Source organism: Echinops telfairi, unplaced genomic scaffold (genome assembly GCF_000313985.2).
Source record: "Echinops telfairi isolate 266 unplaced genomic scaffold, ASM31398v2 ScPeMD7_43;HRSCAF=161, whole genome shotgun sequence".
NCBI classification, from domain to species: domain Eukaryota; kingdom Metazoa; phylum Chordata; class Mammalia; order Afrosoricida; family Tenrecidae; genus Echinops; species Echinops telfairi.
In genome coordinates this window covers 383,944-397,848 of record NW_022103941.1, presented here as the reverse complement: position 1 = coordinate 397,848, position 13,905 = coordinate 383,944, and the positions used below count along the sequence as shown (strand labels likewise).

The 13,905-nt window shown below is 43.5% G+C and overlaps 1 long non-coding RNA gene across 1 annotated transcript; it reads left to right on the top strand.

Moving 5' to 3' along the window:
* The first annotated feature begins 2,479 nt into the window (after nucleotides 1-2,479).
* On the top strand, nucleotides 2,480-12,534 carry LOC123521707. The gene is made up of 3 exons (XR_006680083.1): nucleotides 2,480-2,652; nucleotides 3,220-3,478; nucleotides 11,499-12,534. It is a non-coding gene; the product is annotated as an uncharacterized LOC123521707 (long non-coding RNA).
* Nucleotides 12,535-13,905: the final 1,371 nt, after the last annotated feature.

The following is a 13,905-nucleotide window of genomic DNA, read 5'->3' as shown; positions in this document are numbered from 1 at the left end:
AAAAAAAGAGAATATAACAGTGTATGCATGTGAAATTCTGGGAAAAAACAAACAAACATATTCACAGCATGTGAGAAATCCCACTATTCTCAGTTCTAAAGAGCATTCTGAGATATTAATCTGCAATTTCTTCCTCTTGTGACACATTTACTTTAAAAAAAAAAAAAAGTCCTTCCAATGAGTGTTGCCTTCATTTTTGACTCCCAGTGTCAGGTGTCTCTCTATGCCTGGAACACTTGTTTCTGTATCAAGGGAGACAATGGGTAGCAATCATCACTAAGAACATGTCACAAGTGTAGCCCCAGAGGTCGCCACAATTATTTTCTCAGACCTAGAGATCATTCACTAGTCCATCATTAACCACAGTGCACAGGGAGCAATGCAGAGAGACCCCCAGAAGTCTGACACTGAGCTGTAATAGAGCAATGAGATTAGGACATTTAAAATCATGCATTGCACGCAAGAATCTGGACATGCCTTTATTTCATTGTCAACAGATTTTGAGTAACCGATAGTGAGGATTATCATCTGTTTCTCACAAAGGAAAATGGGTCATATAGGATGATAATGAAGGGTCTCGGAGTTAGTATTAATATTTATACTGCAAGCAGAGAACGCTATTTCCTTCTTTCAAGTTTTCAGTAAGGAGAAAATTTAGAGAAAAAGACAAAACTGTCTTAGGGGATGCTGAGAGCTAAGAGAGGAAGCCCTAATTCCAACAGGAAATCCTCCCTGGCATCCATCTGTGCCTGTCTAGGGCTGGGTGTCTGGGCTTAATGGGTCCTGTGCACCCCCTGCTGCCCAGTGTCTTCCCTGCAGGGGAGGTTTGTGTTGGGGCTCACACTGACTTCCTCTCACTTGCTCCTTGCCAAGTAATACAGGGCTGTGTCCTCAGCAATCACGGAGCTCAGCTGCAGGGAGAACTGATTCTTCAATGTGTCTCTTATGAGAGTCGGCTTTGGAAAGATGGGTTATAATATGCATCACCATTATACCATATGTTTCCCATCCACTGCAGCCCCTTCCCCGACATCTGGCAGATCCAGTTCCAGAGGTAACTACAGCTTGTGATGGAGAAATCAGAGACAGTGCAGGAGAGGGACAGCTTCTGGAAGGGTTTCACCAGTCCTGGACCCGACTCCTGAAGCTGCACTTTAGACAGGACACCTGCAAACAAAAACAGACTGTCTTTGTCAGTCACTTGAAGTCACAACCATTCCCATAGACCCAGGTGGGATGTCTGAATCTCTCACCTTGGGGAACTGTCACCAGGCACAGGAGAACACACAGCAAAAGCATTTTGAGGCCACAGCTCTGCTTTCCCAAGAGACCCACAGTCTTGTCTGAAGAGAACTGGTAGCTTTCCCAGCCCAAGGGTGAAATTTTACCCAAATGCCCGAAGAATAATTTGCATGAAGGAGCCCTGTCCTTATAAACACAAAGCGATGGAGAACAGACTCTCTTCTTCCTTCTGAGCCCCTTGTAGGGTAGCTCCTTCTTTGAACTCATGTGCATGGTAGTTAGTAAATAGTGAGAGAGTACTTGGCCTAAGAGGTGTGTGGGAAAGATCAAACGAAAGACCAGGATTTCTGAGCTCAGTGTTCTCTCCCTCCAGCCCCCCGACGGTCTCTGCCCTGCCTTGGGCTCTTATATATCCTTTGCCCCAGAGAATGGACAGGATAAAGTACCAGGGTATCTTCATTGCCCCACACTCTCCAAAACGCCTTTTCATCTTTACACACTGACACGTTCTTATCAACCTCCTAAAAGTCTTCAGGAATTTCTTTGGGCCACTGTCATCACCAACTCCAGCACTCCTACAAACAACACAAAGACCACATCCCAGCTCCTGATAGCTGAGGCCAGTCTCAATGTAAATAAAGAGTCAATTGTCATAGAGTCTCAGGGAGGACAATCCAACTAGAGAATTTGGGTCCCAGAAAATACCAGTTTCAGCTCTGTAGCTTTAAAGTGATGCAAGACTGTGAGAGGAGAGTCCCTTGGTTTGCCTGAGCACATGCAAAATTAGGGCCAAATCAGTATTTCAGGTTTTGAACAAAAACACACATGCTTGAGACCTAACAGGCACTATGGGTAAAATAAGGTCCATGCAGGCAACTAAACTTAAAAAATTAGGGGACCACCATGGACACTGTTTTAAATTTCCCTTTCCCAGGGGACTCTGGTCCATCTAAAATATGAGCATTTCTAACCAAAATCAGCCTCTACATTTGTGCTCTGGTCACAGCCCCCTGGTAATTACTCAGGGGTGTAAACCTTGAGTTTATTCCCTAGACTCAAGGAAAATTGTTCATTTACTGACTATGGAATCAGTGGAACTGTCTCTAAACATGTAGTTTAAAAAGCCATTCCCCATTCAGTTTCCTTCCTCACTTCTCTCCCTCATAACAAAGATTATTTTCCCCAGACTAAGGATTGACCACACTCATTTTCTGATCAGCTATAATCTCTTTAAATTTCTAAATCAATATATATTTCAACAGTGTGGAGATCTAAGCACAAGATCGTGGTCACCTTGAATTCTCTGGCCCAGGATTTGCAGAGGGAAATCAGCCACTGCTTTGTAACAGCGAATCTTAGACTTCATGAAGATCCACAGATGCACTGGACACTAACATTGATCATCTGGAGGTAATTGGGTTATTTTACTTCTCAAATGCAGACTGACACAGCATTACTTTACTATCATTTGAGCAAACTTCCATCTCATAGCATCTGTGCTGCTTGTTAGCTGAGCAGTTTAAGTTACACACTGTGATGTAGATGCACACAAGTCCAAGTCACCTTCCTGTCCATGGTCATCTCAGTTCATTTCATGACAGTGGTTAATATGGGAGTTCTTCAGTGTCATTTGATGACATTATCCCTCTGCACATAACTTTCTTGTCAGGTCTACTAAACTTGTCCTGAAATGAGCTCATGAGTACTCGCTGAACTATCAAGGAATATTTTGGATTCTATACTCAGATGTGCTGAGTTTGTTTATCAGTGTGCCAACCATGGTGTTAGATTTGGTCAGTCTTTTAATCAAGATGCACTAAGTACCTCAATATTATTAAATGTGGAAATTATAGAAAACATGACTCCAACAAACATACAATCCAATTTGCTCCTGTTGTGATCTATTAAACATGCATACAACTTTGCAGCTTATAATTCCAACTACCTTGTTTTTGTTTTTCTGACTCTGTGATTAAGGGATGGCACGGTGTCAAAGGTTCCATTCCAGATCTTATCCAGAACCTGATTGAAAATTTCAACACACCACTGGAGGCTGTTCTTCCAAGATGATTTTGTCTAAAGTCTGACAAGCTGCCCTGGCTGTAAGCAAGGAATGCATTCAGGACTGAGGGCCAGGACCTTGTTCCAGCACCTGTTGGACTGAGCTTCCTCTGAACATGGTGCCTGAGTGTCTCCTGAAGGTCATGAGATAAACAAAGCAAAGTTGTATTAAAATGTATTTGTTTTCATTGATTTTTAAATAAAAATTATGAAAAAAATATTTAACTTAATATGGTCTATAAGATTATAAATATTTGGGAGAACTATACAATCAAACCCACAAGGAAACTGTGAGACCAGAGTTTTACTAGAGAAAAAGCACCTCTCCTTGCTTCAAATGCAGGACCCCAATTGTGTCCTCTCAAACCTGTTATCTCTTCTGTCCCAACTCCCATCAGCTTTGCTATAGCTCAGAGCCAACTCGATGGCACCTGGCACCTAACAACTACATAGGTGGATTGTGAGACATACTAAGAATCTTCCGTGCAGAAATAGGACACTTAATAGAGGCCATTGTTCTTCAGTGATCACCAGGGTCTGGTGGAAAGGGAGACAATGATTGAGGTTGAGCTATAAAGGGAATGGCTCAGCTTAAGGTCACTGAGTTTCTCTCCAACGGTGGAGGAATCCCTGACAACAGGAGTGGTGATTAAACAGCATGATGAAACGCCATCCCTGTCACTGAGCCGTGGTGTTTGTCAGTACAGAACTATGGCTATAAAATTGAAAACATCTTTGTGTAAGGGAAATATCAAAATGTGACTTTCTTCATTAGTACATCCTCAGAGATGATGTCCTGTACAGTTAGCCGACATATCTCTTCCCCTTCCCTTGAAAAATACAGCGATTTTGGCATCCTTGATGGACTCAGATTGTGTTACCTTTCACTCTTCTTTGAGTCCTGGAACAAATAGTCAGAAGTGATGAGATCAGGACTGCAGGGTAGATACAGTAAGGTTTACCTGTGGAATTCTCTAAAGAAGGCCCTACATTGACAGGATGAGCAAGTGCATTTTCATCAGGATGAGAAAAGAAAAGAAGACAGGAAGAATTCATGACATTCCTTAACACAAACATTTCTGGCTTTTTTCACCTACATATGTTTTAATTTATTTAAAGAGAATGTATAATTAGCATGCCTGATGGTTCTATGTTTTTCAAAAATCTTCATCAATCCTAACCCTTCGAAACACTAAATGTATAAATACTCCCCATAACTTTCTTAGTTGACTTTGCAGACTTGAATTGAACTGGACCAGTCCATCACCTAGAGAGTCACTGTGATGGTTAGGTTTCATGTCAACTAAGGTGGTGGATGTGATCTAACATAGTGTAGTCAACTCCATGATGGAATCTTTTGTAAAGCAGCCAGTTGTGAAGAGAACAGACCTTTCATCTGATCACAACCTTGATACAATTGAGAGAGGCTGCATAGGGGTGTTGCCTATCTTAGTATAAATGATCAGTGTGTAAAAACATTGCGCTTCCTAATCTCAAAAGCAGTTACCATCTCAGGAAGCCACATGGGGCAGTTCTACTGTGTCTTATGGGATTTCTATGAGTCAGTATTGACTCATAGTTTGGCTTCTTTCTTTCTTTGAGAAGCTAGATCATTTTTTTTCTGGACATCGATGTTGCATTCATTTTGTCTATCTGCTGCTGATCCCAGATGTCCAAGTACTGGTGACCTTGGGGTTTATTTGACTGACCTCAGATTCATTCATATCTGCATGCACCAGCATGTAATCTTCCTATGTTATCTTACTGCTTTGTGCTCATCATCCGAGGACCAGATTCCTCATTTCTCTGTCATGGTCAGACTCTGATAAAGTAAGATGGACAATAAAGCAGGCATGATGTGTACATAAAAGAATCTAGCCCTGCTTAAGATTGTTTAACCTCCTGCCCAAATAGACTGATGGTAGGTCTTTCGGTTCTTTATCATCCTTTACCTCCTGCTCAGAGCATGTATGCAGAACTTTTACTGGGGCGTTTCTGAGCCCTGGCCTGTATTACATGTTGGGACCTTTTCAGGACCATGGTTCTGACCCTTGCCCAGATTCTCCCTGATCTCCTTGTAATTTTGACATGTGAAGAAGGCTGTCATGGCCCAGGCTGGTCCTTTGCCAGGCATACCCCTGGAAATTATAGTTGGGACTTTGTCAATTCCAAAATGCTGGGATCTTTCTGGGTGGGCTCCATTCATTTTGAATGAACCTTTTTTGAAGGATGTGCTCCAATTATTTGTGGAGCTCAGTTCTACTCAGAGTATCCCCAGGAAGAGTGGACTCTGACTTTGGGGCCTAATTCCTTAGACCTTTTGGCCGTAGAAGAGGATGTCCCATTTGGGAGTTTGTGGTAAGATATTTCAAGGGCCTCCATATGTGTTGTGGAAGGCAGGGGTGGGATTGGGAAAGAGGATTGAAGGTGGGCTATGGTGAGGACTCAAGCCAGAGCTAGTGGCTGAAGTTTCAGCATGATGGTATAGAATGTTGGGTTTGTATATCAGAAGAGGGGTCAGGGCTGAGGCTCTGAAAGTGATGAGAATGCTGAAACTGAGAAGGCATTAGACATTCCATTGACTGAAGCAGGATGGCTCTGCTGGGGAATAGCTCCCAGAGCCAAGGCAGGAGCCACCAAACAGCTGGTGACATTTCTGGTATAATACTCATACACTTCAGGATGTCCGTTTTAAGTAAAGATTGACACCCTGGTTCTGGGGAAGGGCTTGGGCCACTTCCTGGCTGCATCACACCTGGCTGATGATGGCTTTCATCAGGTGCGTTTTCCCACACAGAACCAGAGGGTTCTCTGTATATCAGCAGATGGAAGCTGCCCTTTTAAGCAGCTTTCCCAGTTGGATGCAGGAGACAGAGGGACAAGCTGCAGGCTCTGCAGAGAGTGAGAGCAGCAGCAGTGGAACATCTACAGTGCAGGGCCTCACTTCTGCCTCCACCCTGTCATTAACCCCTTCCCACACTCTTACAGCACCCATGTATTTCTCACAATGTGAGCTACCCAAGCCCTCTCCACAATCTGACAGCCCATTCCTATACCGCACACCCTGAGCTCCTCCCTCCTCAGAATGTCACCATTGAGCACTCACCTGAGACTCTGACAGACCCCATTGTTTTCCACAACCTTACTTCTTCCTGCCACACCCCAAGCATCAACATCACTGAGCTCATTCCGCCCCCCTGCCCCCAAGGCTTCCACCACATTCCCTACCTGAAGGTCACCTCCAACTCAGCCCTCGCTTCCCTGTGGCCCTACAGTGACTCAGGAGCCCTTGGCATGAGGATAGGCAAAGAAGAGAAGGGGCAGTGTTTCTCACGGTGACAGAAAATCAGAGTGTCACCTTTCCTCATCCAGTTCATTCTGGACACTTTTTAAAGCCGGAATTAGGAGGGCAGGTTAAGGTGATTATAGTCAAGGTGCCCAGGACCTGACAGGATACTGGTTGGGTGTCTCTGAAGGATTCTGTTGGAAGTTAGACTGATAGCTCAAGCTTTTAGTTTAAAGTCATTGGATCACAGACCCTCTTATCCAGCCTCGTGTGTGAGTGGTTTGTTTTTTACAAAGTGCTTCTAGTTCATTGTCCTCTGCTCCATCTCAGAGAAGAATCAAGCCTTGGGAAAGTTATGTAGCCTGTTATATTTGGCCCTGGCTGTTCCACCTCCAAATTCTGCAGTTACCCAGCCATTACATCACACACAGGCTCCTACTGAGCACCACCCCTCAGACTTCTCGAGGCTTCATCCCACTGAAGGCATATCAGGGGACATGAGAAGTATCTGGGCTTTGAGCTTCTCTTCAGAGCTCTTTTACTCATGAGAATGTGACCAGCAACTAGCAACCTCCCAAGCCCAGTACCAATCCAATTCACAGGAATGATTATAGGATTAACACTTTGGATCCTCATTGAAAGGGAACCATCTTACCTTTCATAGGGTAACTTTTCTTCCTCTTTTTGCTTCTCCATGTCTTCACTTGAGGCTGATGGACAAGAACAGATTGAGGGACTGGATCCCAAACCGCTGACTGCCTTTTAGAACAAGCTGCAGCCATTTGGAATTTAGGAATGTCATGACTTTCTACATGTATTTAATCGCGTTCTTTGTTTTCCCTCTGGTGTTCATTTTCTCTTACTCTTACTGCCATAGAGTCGTTGACACTGGGTCGATTTTCACTCACAGTGACCCCCTTGGACAGGGTACAAATGACTGTTTCCAAGTCCGCAATGGTCTATGGTACTAAAAACCCTCGTCTTCTCGCATGGTGCACACAGGCGATTTTGAACTGCTGACCTTGAGTAGCTCAAGCTGACCGTCTCATAACCACTATGCCACGGGCTCCTTGTATTTGGTTCACAATAGATGAAATCATATTGCTTTCCTTCTTCAAATAACTCATTTAAGGATTTTTCTCATGAGATCTAGCTGGATTCCTTCTGCTCATGAAGGACATAGACTTAGATATCCAGATGCTTCTGTGCTCCATCTGGTAGGATTTCATTTTAGAGGCCGGAGTTGGGCTTCAACTTCTGAGTAGACTCTCCGGGTATTTCACATCAGATTAGCCCTACCAAAACGGGAGGACTTAATTTAGGGATCCCTGCTTTGGGATGGCTAAGGGTGAGCCTGTGTGAAGGCTCTGTCTTCCCACAGGGATCTTAAACTCTGGGAATCCTGTCCTCAGCCACTGAGTCACTTTGCTTGGATTTTGTTCCCCTGGAGCCCTTTCTATATCCTATCTGATGTCTTCAGATAAAATTCCCTGTGCTCACTCTCTCCGCTTGCCCTGCGTTCTAAATATGAATGCTCTATACTCTCCTGAGATTTCCCGTCTCCGAGTCTATGTGCTTGATTTAGAAATTGGAACAGAAAAAGAAAATCCTTTTCTCATTTAATTGCACAGTTTCTTGTTTTCTTATGGTGGGGTAACAGAAAGGTAGGAGAGACACGGGAGGAAAAGTCACACTCCACACCCAGTGGCCAAGATGCTTGCAGAGGCCCTGTCAATGCAGCTGGAGTTCAGTAATAGAGGACTGATGCTTTTCATAGCATAGAGGGAATTCTCCATGGTGTGACTCACACTGTTGCTTTCAGGCCACCGAGCACTTGGAAGACACACTGGTCTATAAATCCAGGCCTGCATCACAGAGCATTAGCCTCATCACAAAGAGTTCCTGAGAGGAGAGGGGACAGACAGCAAAAGGAGGCTGACCCACTGTTCTCCAGCCCACCCTGCAGCTCAGTATATCTCTCCGTCCTTTTCACTTTTGCCCCTTATTTGGGCAACTCCACCTTCTATTCCTGCTCTTCTTGTCATAGTACACCATCAGTACAATGTTGGGTTCACATTACCTGTCTCCCACATATAAAGCAACTTCAAAAAGGTCACGGGAAACTGGAACGAAAAATAATGGACATTTCCTAGGAACTTTTTGAGGACAAATATTCTCTGGTCCCTGGTCCCCTTACACTTTAGAGCTATACTCTAAAGCACCCCTAATTCAAAACCTTTGTAAGTCTGAAGTTCACCCAGGAATCTTGACTATTTCAAGAACTTGTTTTTGGTGAGTCTCTGGAGCTGGAGAGTTGACTCTCCAGAGATGGGGGGTAGTAGGTGCTTCCCTCAAGTCATATAGTTGACAATCACTTCAGCCTTTTTCTCGGGGGCTGGGGGATCCAATGCCAGCAGTCACCACTGGTTGTGATGGAGAGCCCAGAAACAGCACGTAAGGGACAGGGTTTGTGAATGTTCAGCTCTGGGCCTACCTCCTGCACCATCAGCTCAGACAGACATCTACAGAAATGACCGCAAGAGTAAATCCACCTTAGCCCTCACTCATTCCTTATGAGTCCTGGATCTCTAGAGAAGCTCACCCAAGGGAGCTGCCAGAAGGCAGAGGAATAACCAGAGATTCTGCATGCCATTTGTAGGATGAAGAAGGGCACACATGGTCAGCTTAGCATGAGGTTTCCAGTGACAGCCTGCAGGGAGGTTTGCATGTGGAGCTCAAGGAAGGATATAAGAGGCTGAGCCAGATGTAACATCACTAGGTCTTCTTGATGTGCTGTGGGTCTAGCAACTGCCAAGCCTGGCCCGAGTTGTACTCTCTCTAAGGATGCGAACAATTCTCTGACTTTTGACTGTGCCTCCCCTGCTCACAGTGACATGTTGGGATACTCAGAACAGATTCTGCAGGAAATGGAGCCATGTCCACACAGTGTGAGTCACCACCATCTCCATGGAATGCCCTTGGCCAGTACTTGAACTGGGAGGAAGTGACTGGGTCCTCTATGGAGGCACAAGGTAGAAGAGGAAGTGAGGCTATGTCACAGCTCAAGAGGAACTAGATAGACAGGTGCTTGAGTGACCTCCATGCTTATTCCTTTTGGAGAATGCACTTGTCTATAACACGCTTGTAGATAAATTCACTGCAAGAGTGAATTGGTTTCTTTGTTTTCCCATGAATACTCAGTTATTGCAATGATGATTTCACTCAGAGTTAAATTTAATATACCTATTTGGTGATGATATTAAATATAATTTTATCTCTTAAATAATTCTTAACAATTTTTAAACTGCCTTATATTTTATTACTCAGTCATTCGAGTTACTTTATATTAAAGTAATCCACAGTTGATGATAGTATATGCAATTTCTCCAGTTGATTGAGCCATTAATGGTTTTATGGTAAAAGAGGCTATCTCTATTGGGTTTTATGTTTTTCTTTTACAAAGACAATCTATGTGAGTTGGGGTTTTTTTTCCAATAAGGTTTAATGTATGAATCAAGGTTATTTTCTTTGCACTTGTTTAAAACGATCTTGTACTATTTTTGACACAAGGATCTTCTCTTTTGCAATAGTAAAAATTTTGCAATATTAAAAATTCTTTAGATCCAGTGCCTTAAATTTGAATGTCTAGTCTCCAGAAGTATGAGAAAACACATTTCTGTCCTTAAAAAACAAACTATTTGTGGTGTTATATTACAGAGAGTAGCTCTGGTCACCTAATAAGTTATGCATTGGGCTGCTAGCTACCAGGTCAGCAGTTCTAATTCACCAGCTGCACCACTAGAGTAAAAGGAAGCTTTCTACTCACATACAAATTGACAGTCTTGGAAACCCACAGAGGTAGTTCTACAGTCCTTTAGGGTCACTGTGAGTCAGAATAGACTCGATAGCAAAGACAGAAGGTTTTTTGGTAGTTGTTGTCAACATAGAGAAACGAAGGCAGAATAGATGGGGGGAAATCCATTTACTTAAAATTGGCAAAATTATCATATTAAATGGAAGGACATAATTATTTTCCTTCATCATAATATCAGCTAATTAAAAGTCATCTGCAAGGAATGGATGGTTGTCCACACAGTACATGATCGGTGGTGAGTAGGCAGACAGTAAAAACTGTGAGCTCGGGAACCAAGCAGGACATCCCCGACCTCACACCCAATCCTGCACACTTTCCACTTCTCTGTGATTCATTTTAGTGCCATATATTTTTGGGTTTTTTTTGTAGTAAGTTTGTTCCTTACACAAGTATTAGCTTTCATAGATTTTACTGGGAAGTTTTGATTTTCTAATGAAGAAAAATGGAATCATTCTGCAATTTTACATAGAATTCTCTGTGGATATAATGCTGAGGATTTGGAACAAAATCAACTTAAGATACAGCAGATCTGCTCAGCTCTGCACCTGCTCCTGGATTCTGGGCTTGTGCCTTTTGGTGCAAGCAGCCCCTGTTTGTCTGAACACCCTGAGTGCAGCGCCTCCAGCTGTTCTGCAAGGCAGTATGTGTGTGGACCCACACTGATTTCTCAATGTCTCCCTGAACAGTGATACACAGCCTCTGTGTCATGGAGCTCAGCTACAGGGAGATTGATTCTTGGGTGTGTCAGGGTTGATGACTAGAAGTGCTATGAGAGATGGCACGTCACCTCTGTACCACTGTGATCTATAATAGAGGCATACCATCTGCTAAAAGCCATTCTGTGAGTGTTGCTCCCTCCAATGCCACAGAGCACTGGTGCTGTAAACTGATTCCGCAGTGACGGTGCAGGTGAGAGTGAGGGTCTGTAAAGGCCTCACCCCATGAGGACATGGCTTCTAAAGCTTCACCTGGGAAAAGACACCAGGGAAATTAAGAAACAAGCACATTAAACACCCCATCTGTTTGATTCCACAGTGACTCATGGAATCTCCCTGGTACTGACCTGCTGGGAGACCCAGCACCACCATCAGACTGAGGAGGAAGGAGGCAGGCATTTCTGGATCAACGTCTTCCTGACTCAGCAGGTTCTGGAGTCCATTGATGGGGAGGTTGCATTTAAGTAATAAGCATTTGCCAATGAGTATTACTGGCTAGTATGCAAGGTGGGGCTCATGAACAGCATGCTAATGGACAGGTCCCACAATGAAACAAGAAAATATCTCTAGAACTGGTTACTGAAGCAAGCTGGATGCAGGCACGTGTCAGTGGTGGGAGTGATGTAGCCACAGGAATACACTGAATTTGTAGTCTCCCTCGAGTTCAGTATTTGCAATCAGAATGCTATCATAGTCCCAGTGTATGTGGATTGTTTGGTTTGAACGCATAACAATTCTAAAAATGGAAGAAACACTGAATTGTTTCTCCAGACACAGGGACATTTTCACTCACTTCTCACAGTGCATAAGCAGTAGCGTAGAGAAGTTCCCAGAGGTGATCCAACCATGGCTGGTAATTTCCAACTGCTGACCGTGCCATCTAGTTGTAAGTAGTTGTAGATGAGATTTCAACATAATTTTTCATGGCTCTTTCTCAAGTAAAATACGTATAAGGATAGAGCCTGAAAAAAAGTATTTTTGCTTTGAAATGTATCTAGAACAAAAGGTTAAGTCCTCAGCAAATAACATAAAAAGTGGACATTCTATTCCTGCAATATTACAGTCTCAGAAATTCCCACCTGAAGTTCTACCCTACCACTAGGGTCACTATGACAAAATTAGAGAAGAGATCTGACAAAAACACTTCAAACCATACTTTACTAAGTTTCATGTTCATATCATTTACAAATTCTTCAAAGACCTTGGCTTTCCTGGTTTCACACAGTAGTCTGTTTATTTAATCTGTTTACTCAGATGTGATTTCTTGTTCTTTTATTTTTCAAAAAGAATCCCACTGTTTTGCTGAAATATGAGTGTTTTGTTTTTTGTTCAGATCATTCTAGAAACTCATTTTATTTGAAAACCTTATGTATTAGTCTAGGTACTTTAGAGAAACAAATCCAAAGCAACTCATGTATAAGAGAGTTTTATGTAAAGAATGTATGCATCATGAAAACATCCCAACCCAATGCTGCCCAAGCCCACAAGTCCACCATTATCCCATTAACCCAACACCAGTCCACAAAGTCCTCCACCTCACAAAACAGAGGCAATGATGCCAACTGCAGGAGGAAAGCTGAGTCAGTGAATGAATAAGCATCTCGGCACTAGCAGGGGTCTCCACACAGCTGCTCCAGCACCCAGGGCTGCATCGGGATAGGTCCATGTGGCTTCTCCTTGGGGATGTCTTGTAGGAAGTCAATCTTGCAAGCTGAAGCAGGGAACTACTAAGGCAGCTGCACCCTGGTGTTACCATCACAAAGCAAGAGACCCGAGAACTAGAAAGCTGAGGCTTATCACCCATTGATCCCTCCGCCTTTCAATTAGCCCCACATGTGATTATCGGCCAGGTTGGCACAATTAACTAAGTCACCTTCTATGCTTCCTTATGTTTCTAATCTTCTAAGTCTTTATTTATGTGAAAGATTTTAATAAAACCATGCATCTGTATTCTTCTACTTTGGTCCCAGTTTTGTAACACATTACATTTCTTGAGTATGGATATGGGTCTGAAGTATGTTATGGTGAGGATTTAGATCTTTAAAAACAAACAATGAAACAGGATTGCTGTTTCATTGGTAAGCACCATCACATGAGGTTTCTCAGTAGAGGAAATCAAGAAAGATGGAACTCAAATGGCTGGCTGTACTGAGGAAACCTCACAGCCTGACAGGAAATGGTTTCTCCACCACATTCTCCTCCTGGAGATCCAAAAAGAAGCCCTAGTTTTTGTACAGAAGTTCCCCTGGGATGTGCACAGTAATATATGGCTGTGTCTGTGGGGTTCATGTTTGTCATGGTTAGAAACACCTGGTTTTTGGAAGTGTCTTTGCAGATTGAAATTCGGCTCTTCAGAGATGAGCTGTAACGTTTATCATCATCCCAATATATGAGTGCAACCCACTCCAGTGCCTTCCCAGGGGTTTGATGGATCCAGCCAACACCAATACCAGTAGTGCTCAGTGAAAACCCAGAGAAGGTGCAAGTGAGCGATAGAGTCTGGGTGGACTTCACCAGCCCAGAGCCAGACTCCTTCAGGGTAACCTGGGAAAAGACCCCTGTGGAAAAAAACACAAGAAGAAATGGATTGGAGTCGAGATGAGAAGAGGAGTGTGTTCATCCTTGTTGGATTCCCTGCTCAGAGCACTCACAGCCATGGGTGGTCAGCACCAGGAGCCTGCAAGGCCAACTAGAGCACAGCTTTTCAAGCGGGAGGTGGGTCTGTT